Genomic DNA, 14,338 nt, shown 5'->3' on the forward strand with positions numbered 1-14,338 from the left:
CAGATCTATGCATTTTCACTGGATGTACCCTATGCCTGCAATACTCTCCCTCCTGGTATCTGCCTCCTGCCTCTCCTGAATTCCACAGGAAGTCTTTCACAATCCTTCTCAATTCTAGTGCTTTCTCTCTGTTGATTATTTCCATATATCCCATATATAGCTTGTTAACACAAAGCTTTCTACATGGTATCTCTCCCATTAGACTGTAAACTCTTGAGAATAGGGACTGTCTTTTGCCTCTTTTTGTATCCCCAGCACCTAGCATAGTGCCTGGCATATAGTAGACACTTAATATTGACTGACTGAAACGATATGTTTTAGCTGGATAAGGGAGTGGGTAAAAAAATCAAAGACTAGTAGTGAAGCATTCCCCTCTTCTCTCGACAGGGAGGTGGTGGGCAACAGGTGCAGAAAGAAGCATACCTTATCATGATGAACATGTTGGTTTGTCTTAATTATGCATCTTTGTTGCAAGAGAGAAACCTATCGGGGATTATATCATGGTGATATTTTTAAAATAAGTGGCAGCAGTATTTTAAATATACATACATAATACATGTAAATTTTTTTTTAAACTGGATCAATTAAGATCCTGACCTTGCTTGGCTCATAGACCATAATGCCTCCTTTGTTAATATAGCAACTCTTGACTAGTAGCTTAGCAATTATGATAGTGTGTTGGCATAGAGACTCCAGAGTAAGTAGAATATAAACATGGATAAAGGCAATGTTCATTCTTCACTTCTAAAGCATAGATGACCTTGTATGGATAGTTCCTCATAGGATATACAAGAGGAGAATCAACAGGAATAGGTACCATGATACAGGCAAAAGCTAGGCAATCCAGACAAGAATTTCTTCTGAGTAAATATAGGCCTGTGTCAGATGCTGAGGACTTTTAGCTTTTCCCACCTGACCTACACTATTTTTCTTTGTTCCCTCCACTCTTGCTATGACAGGTCTCACGATTTTCACTCTCTCTGGTAACCATTCCAAATGGTTTATGTGATCTTACCTCTGGGGTATGGTTTATTGGGAAAAAAACCAAAATATGTTTCACAAGTCAAGTGTATTGGCTTTGAGAAAGAAGGGCAGGAAGTTCAGGTGGAACTCTCGAATATAGTGAGGGATATTTCTTCCTGGTGCCCCACAATCCTGCTCTACCTCCAAGTAGCCATTGATAATGCTATAAAGGTATACACTAGTTAATAAGCCTAAGGTCAACCAAATTCCTTGTGAGCAAAATAGGAATTTAGCTTCCATAGCCTTGGGATCAACTGAGGTTCCAGTCTTCTGAGGTTGGTATTTTTCCATGCGCAGCATAGTTAAACATGGGATAAAGGAAGAGCTATCCTTTCAAACTTATATTCTAAACAACGAAGCAACTCAGCAATAGCTTAGTACGATGTTCATGGTCATAGCTGTGATGAATTAGATGGACAAGAGGAGGGACATATAGGAGGAAAGGAAAGTCCCAGATAATTTACTAATCATTTGCTTTGATAGGATCATCTAACAGGAAACAGATTAAATAGCCTTGTCATATCCAAGTTGTTCTACAATGTTGGGATCAGCCCTTTAATTTGCTTCATTTTGCTGTTATAGAATACAGATTTTCTTAATAATATAATAATCATCATTGTCATTCAGTTATTATTTCTCAAAGTGTTTGGCACTGAGTGTCTTGTACTTGGCTTCCTTGGGTTTTGGAGGTTTTCTCCAAATTTCACTGCATAAGTTTGATGTGGGGAATTCCATTCTATCTAAATCACCATTTCCCTTATCACCCAAAGAAATCTAATATTAGGGATAAATCTGTGGCTTCTGAAAGGAAGAGACAGGTGAATATATAGTGGCCTAAAGTAATGACAACAATGAACTTCTCATCTGTGAGGTCCCCAAGCTTGTTTCTGAGGCTGAAACCAAATTTCTACCAAGTGGGATTGTTTCCATCAGAAAATCTTGCATCTTTTTTCTTCTTTCTTCTACAGTCCCCCAACTTCAGATAGAAGGATTTCTGTATTTGTGTAAAGTTTCTGAGATGTACCTTGGCTCAAAGCCACTTTCTTCTTGGAGAATCCTTTTGCTCTGGCTTCCATCCAAAGATTTACATCTTCCAGAAAGATTCTTTGACCAGGAATCAGGACTTATCATGTCCCAAGGTGTCACATTTGCTTTCCGTAGGCATGAGAATTCAGCTCTTCCTTCAAGGAGACCAAGTCTTTAGTTCGAGCTGTGTTACTAACTAGCTATATGACTGGGCAAAGTCACATCACCTCTCTGGGCCTCAGTTTCTTTATCTGTAAAAAGAAGGGTTGGACTAGATAATCTTAGAAATTCCTTTTTAATCTAATACTCTATAATATAGTCTATAAAGAGTATCTTGTGTTTCATGGAGGGAGGGAGTATTCAGTAGGGAACTGACTCTCTCTTAGGGACAGGTTAGAATGAAAAACTTGGTCTTAAGTCTCTTGGCAAGGACAGGAAGCTTGAGGACGTAGCCTTGGAATTGGACTCAGATCTTATTCTCTGTGGTCCTCAGATTCAGGAGTTCCTGAGTTACTATCCTATTATTCCTATCTAATCCAACAAGCATTTGTAAGAACCTACTATGTGCCTACTAGGGACAGCTAGGCAGTGCAGTGGCAGAATTCAGGAAGACCTACATTCAAATCTAGCCCCAGACTCTTATTAGCTTTGTGACTCTGGGCAAGTCACTTAACCCTGTTTGTCTCAGTTTCCTCACCTGTAAAATGAGCAAACCACTCTAATATCTTTACCAAGAAAACCCCCTATGTGCAAGGTCCTGTGTTGGGTGCTGGGGACACAAAGACAAAATGAAAAATTATTCTTGCCCTCAAGCTTATCACTTCTGCAGTTTTAACTGAATGTGTATCTACAAGAAAGAGCACCTTGGTGAAATGGATACACATACACACACACGTGTATGTATATATATATGTGTGTGGATATAGATATAAATACATCAGCATGGGTCTCTAGTTGAACACACAGTCTTTCTATGAATCTACCCTTCCTTGAGATGAACTGACAGGAACTTTCTCAAGTCTTTCAGGTACCATTAAATTAAGTACTGCTCATTTGTATTGTATGGCATTATATTGCCATGGGAATAGTAGTAACACTGGAGGAATCTGACTCCTTGTATAATAACTGCTTACTTTTCTGTCATTTCTTATATATAATTTAATTCTTCTGATAACCCTATGAGATAAGTAATGCAAATAATCTATCACCATTTTGGAGATAAAGAAACTAAAGCTCAGGGAATTTAAGTGACCTGCTCACAGCTCCATAACTAATACATGGTAGAATTAGGACTTGCACCAAGGTCTTGTGACTTATCTTCAGTGTTCTTTGCACTTCTGTTCAATCATTCAGTCACATCTGACTCTTTGTGAGCCCATGGACCATATAGCACACCAGGCCCTTCTATCCTCTACCATCTCCCAAAGTCTGTCCAAGATCATTTTAATAGTGTCCATGATATTTTCTTGGCAAAGACACTGGAGTGGTTTGCCATTTCCTTCTCTAATGGATCACCTTCTGTCAGAACTGTCTGTCTTGGATAACCCTGCATGGCATAGCTCATAGTTTCATTGAGTTATACAAGCCCTTCCACCACAACAAGGCAGTGATTCAGGACTGGATTCTTTGTACTACATCAAACTAAATCATAAGTAGGTCTATTCCTTTCCCTATTTCACTGTCCACAAGGTTGCCTTTTAATTCCACCAACATTTTAGCATTTTTAGTTGCATTTTAATTAGATACTTTGTCTTATCTCTAGGCAGCTAGTAAAATGGGAAATACGATATTTGCCTTTTGGCTGGGTCCACTTGGCGCTTTAGTGTTACTAATTCAATTAGTTGCAGAGATGGTTTGGGGTCTGGACGTGTGAGGAAAAAATGTAGTTTTACCATAGGCCCAAGAAAACTAGCAAAGCACAGGCCTGCCTGAATTGCACTTGAATGATTTCTAGCCCACCAGAGTAAAGTTATGATGTTTTACCTTTCCTCAGCAATGTAGTACCTGTGAGGCAGAGCTGTCCTTCTCTGAAGCCCTTCCGTTGGCTACCAAATTCCTTCACAGGGGCTCTAATCCAAAAGGGAATCAAGAAGAAGAGAACTTCAGGATAGAAGTTTAGGTAAGTGTTCCTGTCAAGCATTTTGAACTGTAGCTCAGGGTGGGATGGGAGTGGGAGGGGGTTGTTTTATAGTAAGGGATCTTGAGATAAAAGAGAGAGGAAGAAACAGAGAGAAAAGGGGGAGGAGAAAAAGGGGAGAGAGAGAGAGAGAGAAAGAGAGAGAGGAGAGTGTTGGGTCAGCAGTAATGGTTACACCTCAGCTTCCATCAACCCCCTTCTATCTCATTGCCTTCTCTCCTCTCAGTCTTCTCTTTATTTGAGACCTAAAAACCTAATGAACCTAACACTTGATGGCAATACATTCCATATCTTGTACTGGATTTAAAATCTATAAACTGAGCCTAGAACTAAAAGGCCCATGGAAGACATGCTCTCATCAGCTCTCTGATCATTCAATAAATACTGAACTGCCACTATGTGCTAGATAGGTGTTACACATAATAGACACAAAAGAAGTTAGACATGGAGATTATCTAGTTGGGGACTGAATATGTACATAATATTTAGAGCATAATGTGACATTGTATAGACGTAGTCATAAACTTAATGTTGCACTCATAGGTAACAAAAGGTAAGAAGGGAGAGATTAATGTGATTTGGAGTAGTTGGGGGAGGTTCCACAGAAGAAAATTCTTTAAAACTGGGCCTTGTTTAAATGGATTTGCTGAGATAGGCAGAGAGGAGGAGGAAAGGCCTGAGCAAACACTAGACAATGGGAAAATTAGTATGTAGACTAGCTTATTGGAGTGGAGGGTATGTGCAAGGGAGGATGGGAAATAAGGTTGGATAGGTAGAATTGGGTTAGATAATGAAGGACCTTGAAAGACAAATACAGTTAAAATATATGTAACAAACAAAAGGAAAACATTGTACATTCTAAGCAGGGGACCAATGTGAAGCAAGATTTATCTGGTAGAGATGTGCTAGATGGAGGGAAAAGGGGTGGGAGGGGGGAGAGAGAGGGAGAGAGAGAGAGAGAAAGTCAAAACTGCCTCTCTATGATGCGCAGACCAGTCCACAAACAAGGCTATAGCATACAGTCTCTTCATCCTTTTTGCTTCTACAAATCCCGTGTATTATAAATACCCCTATATACAGCTATATTTTTATGACTTTTTTTCCCCTTGTCTACTTTACACTTGATGAATTTTCTCATTCAGCATATATGATGATGGGTTTTTGTGAGTTTTCTATATCCCAACTAGAATAGTAAGTATTATCAAGTTTGGGAATAGCTAGGCCTCTAAGATATAATGGTATATATACATGTGTGTATATATGTGTACATGTGTGTGTATGTGTGTATGTGTATATGTGTGTGTGTATATGTGTGTATATGTGTATATATGTGTGTATGTATATGTGTGTATATGTGTATATATGTGTGTGTGTATATGTGTATATGTGTATATGTACGTATGTATGTATATAAAATAAATGGTCACAAAATGAAAGTAGTTGGTATCCAGCAGTGGCTTCATGCCTTACCAAGTTCCTGTAGCAGGCCATAATTTTCTTATATACCTAAGTGCTTACCTTTAGTTGTAATTTAAACATCCTCTGCCTTTCCAGAGTTCTCAGTTCAGACTTTGCCTTAAATATACAGAATTGCAAATCTTGAATTCCATGTTATCTAACTACTCCCCTCATATACTAAAAGACAAAATAAAATACAACCTATTTTGTAATTTAGTATCTGATGAAGTTTAATAAATTACATATTATGAATGTCTTTGCAGAGGATCCCCCTTCTTCTTATGAAGTAAATTAAAAAGTATTTGGCTCAAAATGCCTTAAGTTCAGATTCTATTTAGTGACGTGTCAAAATGCCTTAAGTTCAGATTCTATTTAGTGACGTGTCAAACTACCAGACAATCCTAAATTCAACAGGTAAGTGGAGGCACTGATCTGCTTAGCTAGCACCTATACATAAATCAGGAGTTAGATAATGCACTGATTTTAAAAAAATGCAAACGTAAAGTTTTAAAATATTAATTATGTGTTTTTGGGGTACATAGCCCAAACCTGTAAATAGCTTTTCTCCCATTTATCCAGGGCAAAGGAACAACTATGCCCTGAAATTAAGAACGCTGGTTTTTGTAAGCTTGATGGAATATCTTGTTAAGATTGAAAAAAAAAAGGTAGACTGCTGTATTTTCTGTGCTTCTGAGCCAGGGATTCTAGCTCCTCCTCTTTCCCCTCCCCAAAGTGTTAAGAGCTCTTTAGGGATAAGAAGGCATGAGGTGTAGGGGACAGATAAGCTCACCCTCATTTCACAGGTGGACCCAGTAGAATATAGAGAGAAGGTACAAGGGAGGGGTTTGAATACAGTTTGTGGCGAGTTCCAAGGCAAGTCAGGAACAAAAGTCTCTGAGTAGCAGCCAGTATCCTGACAATGGCTGTTGCTTGAGCATGTTGTGGAGTCTTTTCAGTCATGTCTGACTCTTTGTGGCACCATTTGGGTTTTTTAAACAAAGATACTGGAGTGATTTGCCATTTATTTCTCTAGTTCCTTTTACAGATGAGAAAACCAAAGCAAATAGGGTTAAGTGACTTGCCGGGGGTCCCATAGCTAGTAAGAGTCTGAGCCAGATTTGAACTCAGGAAGAGAAGTTCCTGACTCTAGACCTAGAGCTCTCTGGAGGAAACCAATAATGATAGAGTGGGCAGCAGTAGTTGATTCCAAAGGCATGTACTAGAAGTTGGTTTTTCTCTTCACACTAGTGGGAACAAGAAGTGGCATGACCAGTGAAGGAATTCTCTAGAGTTTCCTTCCATATCTTGATGACCTCTCTTCCCTGGAGGAACTCTAGTGGGACATTTACTAGGGTGATTTTCTCAAAGCAATCTGTGAGTTCTGTATTTTCTAGTATGTGTGCCATAGCCAGTGCCCTATATAATAAATTTATGTCCTTGATACCTTATCCTAAAGTTAGTTGTGACTTTATCAGGCTTCCTATTGCTTCTCAGGAGACATTCTGGTCAACATTTTTTTGGTAGGCTTAGCAAGGCTGCTGCAGTTCTTATACTTTCTGACATTTTGTTCCTCTTTAGTGATTATCAACCTTCTTTTCTAGACAGTTTGACTCCCTCTATTGAATGTTACTGATGTTTATTGAGTTTGTATTATATAGACACCCTTGCTTTGAGTATAAATATGGTAATTAATTGACAACATACATCAATTATAAGAAAACCTATATAACTATTACTGACTGTGTCCTCCTCTCCACCTAAGGCCCTGTTGTAATTTTCTTATTCTGTTCTACTCTGTTACTTTCATCCCTTTCTTCTTCCAGGACCCCTTGAAATTTGAAGGATGGTGAGAGAAAAAGAGAATGTGGCCCACTGAGTCAAAAGGCAGACTGACCCTAGGCCTGCTTAGAAGCCCAAGTACTATATAGGTGAGTTAATGCTTCAGCGAGAAGTCAAACACTTCAAGTCAGTTTACTATTCTGACCTCTCTGTGTTTACTGGTTTTATATGGTTTTTGATGGTTCAAGGTAAAATTTGGCTTCTGATTATACCAGAGAGTTGTTTTTTCTTACTGGAAAAAGGGTATTTATAACTTATTGATATATATATATATTACATATACATATAAATATAAATATATACACACTTATTTCCCCATGATGTATGTATATACATGAATGTGCATATTCATCTATGTATGTCTGAAAATATTATATATGTGTGTGTGTGTGTGTGTGTGTGTGTGTGTGTGTGTGTGTGTGTGATTTCCCCTCCCTCATCTTACTCAGTTTGCTAACAATTTCTGTTCCTCTTCCTCTGGAGATTAGAAGGTGAGGCCCTTCTTATTTAAAGGGCTTTTATGATTTTAACCCTCAATGTTCTTTACTTAAACTTTGTTCATCATATAATCTTTTTCATACCATCAGAATCTCCAGGCTTGTCTTCTGTTTCTCCTAGGGGAGAGAAGGTGGTCTATATCTAAATTACTCCGATAGTTAAAACCCACCCCAACTTATTAAGCTCTATTGTCCTTTATTGGGAGAGACTAGTGGATTCAGCCCTGAGGGAAAACACACTTCACCTCTAAATTACAGTTTCCCTGAACTAGGATGACCCCTTCAAAACATTCAAAACATGGTAGAATTAAGGCTGTTTTAAAAGAGAAAATTTAAAAAGCACACCCCTCCCCCTCCTTCCCACTTTTCACGTACCATAACTTCCAAATAACTCAGACTTTTCAGTCTGGTAGTAGTCAGTCTAGATGGGAGCCTTTTCAGTCACAGAAGGCATTTATTTCTGTATGTCTGTCCCCCTTTTTATTTTGCTTCGGTTTTGGCCAGATCTGAGAGAAGGTTACTCATGGAAATTTTCTTGCAGCCTTTAACCTTTAGACTATCAGGTCGTTGGCAAGCCTGGATGTGATTTGGGCTGAATGAAAATACAGTCCTGCATTCATCACACTATTGTCCGTGTGTGTGTGTGTGTGTGTGTCTGGTTCGGCCTCTATGTGTATGTGTTTCTTTTTGTGTCTGCGTGTCGGTGTCAGTCTCTGTGTGTGTCTGTTTATGTCTGCTTGTCCAGGCGCTTGTAGCCCAGAAAAGGAGGTGGGGGAGGGCATTTTCAAGGCCCAGATTTCCCTCTCTGGGCTCTCGGGAGATTTATAATTTTTGTACTCCTCATTGTCTGGGCAACGTGCGACTCTCTGGCCAGGTGTGGTCTGAGTCGAGCCTGGGCGAAACCCATCTGCTGTGAGCTCGCAGACTCCACTCGTCCGTGGGGAACTGGGTCCCTTCGCTCTCAGTCTCTTTTCTAATTTATTAGCTGGGAAGGAGGAGAAAATGAAACGATGCCCGAAGACAATGGCAGGGATTGCGCTCGCCTTACGGCGGCTGCGGAGTGAGTCGCAGCCGCACGCACCTCACCCTCGCAACCAGTCTCCTCCTCCTCCTCCTCCTCCTCCTTCTCCCTCCTCTCTTCTCTCCTCCTCCTGCTCCTTCCCCAGGTTGCAGATTACACATCAAAGCAGGAGTTTAAAAGGAAGAACCACCCCACCTCAGTGGTGTTTGTTGGGATTTGGGAGGCGGGGACTGGCCCAGATTGGGTTAAATCTGTGGTTTGTTTTTAATCTACCTCGGGGCTGCTGAACGATTCCCCATCCCGCTGCCTGATCTGCAGCCCTCCCATGCTTCATCCCTACCCATCCAGAAAGCCTTCCCGTCCTAGTCCCTAGCCTCGTCCCTCCCTCCACATCCCACTCCTTGAACCTGAAGCCTTCCCTTGCCTCATACCTACCCATGCTCCAGTTTCTAGCCTCCTTCCTCCTTGTGTCTTTGATTCCCCAACCCCCAACCAAGTGGGGGAGGGGAGAGGGAGCTCAAGGCAGCTGCAAGGGATCGTGTTAGTAAACACTTTCCTGGGTTCCCATTTTCATTCTCCTTCGTTCCCCTTCCCCCCTTACCCACCCCGACAGGGTCCCCCCTCCCTCCCCTCCTAGCCCCTTTTCTGTAGGCGGCACAATGAGGCCATTGTCCGGGGTGTGATTTGAATAAGGGATCGGCGGGCTTGTTCCCAGCATTGTCGGAGGGGCTGGGAAAAAAAAAAAAACCCAGCCCAGGCAGGAGGACCAGACCAGACAGAGACAGATGCCTAAATTAGCAACAAAGCCTTTTGAATGTCCCCTCTAGACAAGGGGTTGCCTTGTTTGCGTGTGTGTTTGAGGGTGTGTAGCTGGACGGCTGCTCGCATGTCTCCCCATGTTAATTAGTTTTGCATGCATGTCTGATAAGGTGCCAGTGTATATGTTTGTCTTTCCTCTGGTGAGGGCTGCTTCAATAGTGGTGGGAGGGCGAAGGAGGGAGGAGGCGGTCAGGCAGTCCCTGAGAATGGAGCCTAGCCTGGAGAGGGGGATGGGAGTTGGAGAGCCTAGTCTGGGGGTGGGGGGGGCATGGAAGGGAGTAGGGTTAGGGCTAGGGGTGGGAAAGGGGAACGTCCAGTTAAGGAGAACTTAAGTTCGGAAATCCAATTTGATTTATCAGATAAGTGACACTAAATAGGGAGACTGGGATAATTTTCTAATTTCCTAAATACTCTTCTCCTCCTTCCCCTTTCTTTCTCTTCCTTATCAGTTCCCTCCGCCCGCCTAACCCCCCCCCCCCCATTAATTATGAACCCTTTCCTTCTTTGCTGGTATCTTTTGTATTTCTCCCGCTTTCTTTTCATTCTGTTCTTCCTTACTCTATTTTTCCCCTTCTCCCCCTCCCTTGCTACTGCAACATTAGGAATTGATTACTGTTTGGCCAGGGGAATGTCCATCTGTCCAAGTCCTCTTTTCTCAAAGTCCTTCTTTGAGGTCCTTCTTTCCGCAAAATGCTTGTCCTTTTGTCCCGAGGGGCAAAGGAGTCTTGACCTCCTTTCTCTTTTCAGTCCGAGTTGGCTTGTGGGTCATAGTGACTTCCTGGATAAAGGATCACATCTCTGAGCCATGCAGAATACTCTGCTTCAGGAGGGGCCACTTTGCAGCAGAGGATCCTGTTTGGGCACCTCTCTGGTCTCTGACGACTATGAGGCAATCCACTTGTGAAACATGGCTGTGATTTGTGGTCCCCGCTCTGGTTTTTGAGGCTTCAGACCTCCTGGAATTCTGGCTAGACCTGGGACAGTGTGGTTGGAGGCTGATCCCAATAATGAAAAGTCAGGGGCCTAGGTGTGGAAGTGTGGTTGAGGGGATGGTGGAAATGGTCAGGTGTATAAATCCAGTCAAAGAGAATTTGGGTTGCCCAGCTGTGTAGTCCTGTCCCAGTCTCGAGCTGGAGGGGAGGAGGAAGGAGAGAGCTGATAGCTCGTGGTAGTGTCCCTCAAATTGCCTGAGGATTATTGCTATCAATTCTGCTATTGCAAAGTCTGCTGACTTTGACAAGCATTGAACCCCAATTACTGTGATGAAAGAAATAGGCTTTTAGGGTTGGAGAGGAGACCATTTGTTTTTTGGGGTATTTTTTTAAAGCTCAAGAATAGAAATGAGTATTTGAAGGAGAATAATGTAGAAGAGATTTTAGTTGAAATCTGAGTGAGGTTAGGCTGGAGAAGTGGTGACAAGGGAAGTCAGATCCCCTCTATTCCAGGATCTGGCCTAAATCCTATTTCCCATCAACACCTATCAGATTCTCCTTGTAGTAGCTGTGTGACCTTGGGTTGAGATTCCTCATCTGTAAAATGGAAATGATAATACTTGCACAGGATTTCTGACAGGGTCAAGTAAGACAATTTCTATAAAGTGCTTTCTGAAACGCTATATAAATGAAATTGTTATTATTTCCTTTTCTTCAAAATGGACTCAGAAAGATTACTCCTTTGGGTATAGGGGGAGATAATGATGTGGGTCATACCTGAAGTTTGGGGACCCAAGGCTTCAACAACAAGGAATATATCTCTCAAGGAATGCAGGAGAGACTTAGGTAGGAGAATGCTGGTGTTTTCTGGCAGCCCTCTGTCCTAGGTCCTAGCTGCCCCCTCAGTGGTTTTTTATGCTCTCTCCTTCACACTCCAACGCCCCTCAAAGCTGCTGGAGGCTTGGCCCACTCAGCCTCAAGGAGACCATGATCCGCAGAAAAGCCCTGAGTTGGGGACTGCGAGCCTAGACAGAAATGTGGTCCTTCTGGAGCCATATCCTCAAGAGTGGGGAAGGGAGAAGGAGGGAAGGTGATTTATGATGAGATTGTTGAGGAGTCCTGATGGTGGCCCAGAGGAATGAAAGGGTCCCATATGGGTTTGGCTATTTGAAAGTATGGAAAGGTAATGTAACCAGACTCAAGAGGGTAACTGACCTGGAGGGTCGAGGCTCTTTGAGGAGCTTCTCTCCAGTCCATCAGTAGCTCAATTGGATACTACTCCTTGGACTCAGAGTCCTAGAGGCAAAATAGGTAACAATTGGTACCTTTGAAAGTGAATTTGCCAGTCCAGTGTTTATGCACTTGCTCTGAAAGGAAGAGAATTAATTAATTCCTAGCTAGAAACAGAACTCGTAGGTCACATTTAGCTCAGCCAAGTCTACCTCTAGGAGGTTTTCATCCATTCATTTTGCCATTGTCTTTGGACAGTGTGAGGTATCAGACAGAGTCCTGCCCTCCCATCTCCATCACAACTTCCATAAATGTGTTTACGTTCCCCGCAGAACTCTGGCATTTTCTCTGGATTTCCTTCCCTTCCCTGTCTTCTCCTTCATTTCCCATCACTCATCGCTCCCTTCTCTCAAGCTCCAGGCACTCCTTTCCACCACCACCACCCCACCCCATGTGGTGCATCACCACATCAGTCCACTTTCAGGAACATAGCTAGGGAATCCAAGTCTCTTAATGCCCTAGTGCAGTGGTTGGTGCTTGAGCCAGGGCCTCCAGAGAGAGACAGCTGGGGTACGAGGAGTCAGGGGAAACCACAGGAGAGCTGACTGAGTCACAAGAGTTAACACTGGAGACCTGTTTTAATCCAGGCCTAGGAAACTCAGCACGTGTCTCTCTCTCGCTTGCTTATCTCAGTGTCTCTGCTTTCACCTCTCTGTGGCCTTGTCTCTTCATCACTCTCTAGCTCTACCTCCATCCTATCCCCTATCCCTCCCTCTTCTGCTCCCCAACTATGTGATCTTCAATTGCTCACCTCCTCTCTTTCTTCCTTTTCCTCTCTGTCTCTCTGTCTCTGTTTGTCTCTGTCTCTGTCTCTTTTTGTCTCTCCCTGTCTCTGTCTGTCTGTCTGTCTGTCTGTCTGTCTGTCTGTCTGTCTGTCTCTCTCTCTCTCTCTCTCTCTCTCTCTCTCTCTCTCTCTCTCTCTCTCTCTCTCTCTCTCTGTTTCTCTCTCTCATTACCCACTCGCTCCCAATCTCTCAACCTTTATTTTTAGGTTTATCTCACTTTCTGTCTCTTCTTTTCCTCCTCCTCCCCTCCCCGCCTCCTCCTCATATCCTCCTTTGGCCAGAAATTCTCCTAGCCATCTGAAGCCTAGGAGAGTGGGAGGCTATGAGGGGGAAGGGGAGGCGAAAGTTGATGAGGGTGGAAGATCGGGGGAGGCGCTAACAGTGGGAGGCTAGAGGGGGTGCTGAGAGTGGGAGACTGAGGGAGGTGCTGAGAGTTGGAGGCTGTGGAGGAGGGGTGTGCAGAGTGGGGAGGCTGTTGGGGATTGAAGGGTTGAGTAGCTAGGCGAGGAGAGTTCGTGGGAGGGGCTCGGGGCCGAATCTTAGGAGACTTTGCCCCACTCCCTTTCCCCGCCTGGGTGAGCAGTCTCAGCTGCCGCCTTGGGCTCCCTAATCTAGAGATCAGCGCGGTTATCCGGGGGCGGGCCGGTAGCAGCTTGACTGAGGTGACAGGGGAGCTTTAGAGTCGCACTCGGCTGACAGAGCAGCACGAAAAGCCGGGGAATCATATTCCGAGCGCGGTTCCCCTACCTCCCAGGGCGGCCGGGTCGGACCAGCAGCCGAGGCTCAGTGCTGGAGCCGGAGCCAGAGCGCTGGGGCATGGGCTGATGGGGTGCAGCCGCTCATTCCCTCGCTCATTGTGTGGTTTGGGGCGAGGGTGGGGGAAGGTAGGGAAAGAGGAGAATTACCGAGATTAAGGACCTAGTGTCAAGTTCCTTTCTGCTTCGCTGAGGTTTCTTGCTTGACAGCTGAGACTTGGAGGACCGAAGCAGTTCCTCCCCATCCCTAACCCCCACAATCTGCTGAGCTCCAGGCCCGAGTTATAATGACTCAGCCATGAAGCTTCCAGATTATCCTGAATTTAGCTCTTTTCACACAGAACCGATGAAAGGCCTAGTGGCCACAGTCTGGATCTGGGAGGTTAGTTACCTGGCTTCTGCACTTTGTGATAATAACTTGCTACTCCTTCCCCCTGCCTCAGTTTCCCTGTGTATAAAAGAAATAATGCTTCTGACAGGATCTGGGTCCCAGAACAAGTATGATTTGGTGAACACCAGTAGAAACTGAGGGTACTGGAATATGGTGAATTAGGCAGCAGCCCAGGTGCCCCTCAAGGGTCAGGAAGCTGAACTTCAGGGAATGGCTTAAGAGTGGGAAGTCTCAGCTGAGACTGAGACACAGATAACTAAAAGACAGAAATTGGGACCAAAGGTTGAGAAGAGAGGTGTTGAAAAGAGCTTGGATCCAATACCTAGCGAGGCTAAGAAAAGGATGAGAGGATGGAAAATTCTCAA

General features: G+C 43.5%; 1 long non-coding RNA gene across 1 annotated transcript; it reads right to left on the bottom strand.

Annotated features, from left to right (window-relative positions):
- Positions 1-804: 804 nt before the first annotated feature.
- On the bottom strand, positions 805-9,603 carry LOC140509953 (uncharacterized). The gene is made up of 3 exons (XR_011969019.1): positions 9,437-9,603; positions 4,033-4,118; positions 805-2,300 (listed from the first exon to the last, which is right to left on the bottom strand). It is a non-coding gene; the product is annotated as an uncharacterized lncRNA (long non-coding RNA).
- Positions 9,604-14,338: the final 4,735 nt, after the last annotated feature.

This window comes from Notamacropus eugenii, chromosome 1 (genome assembly GCF_028372415.1).
Source record: "Notamacropus eugenii isolate mMacEug1 chromosome 1, mMacEug1.pri_v2, whole genome shotgun sequence".
Taxonomy (NCBI): Eukaryota; Metazoa; Chordata; class Mammalia; order Diprotodontia; family Macropodidae; genus Notamacropus; species Notamacropus eugenii.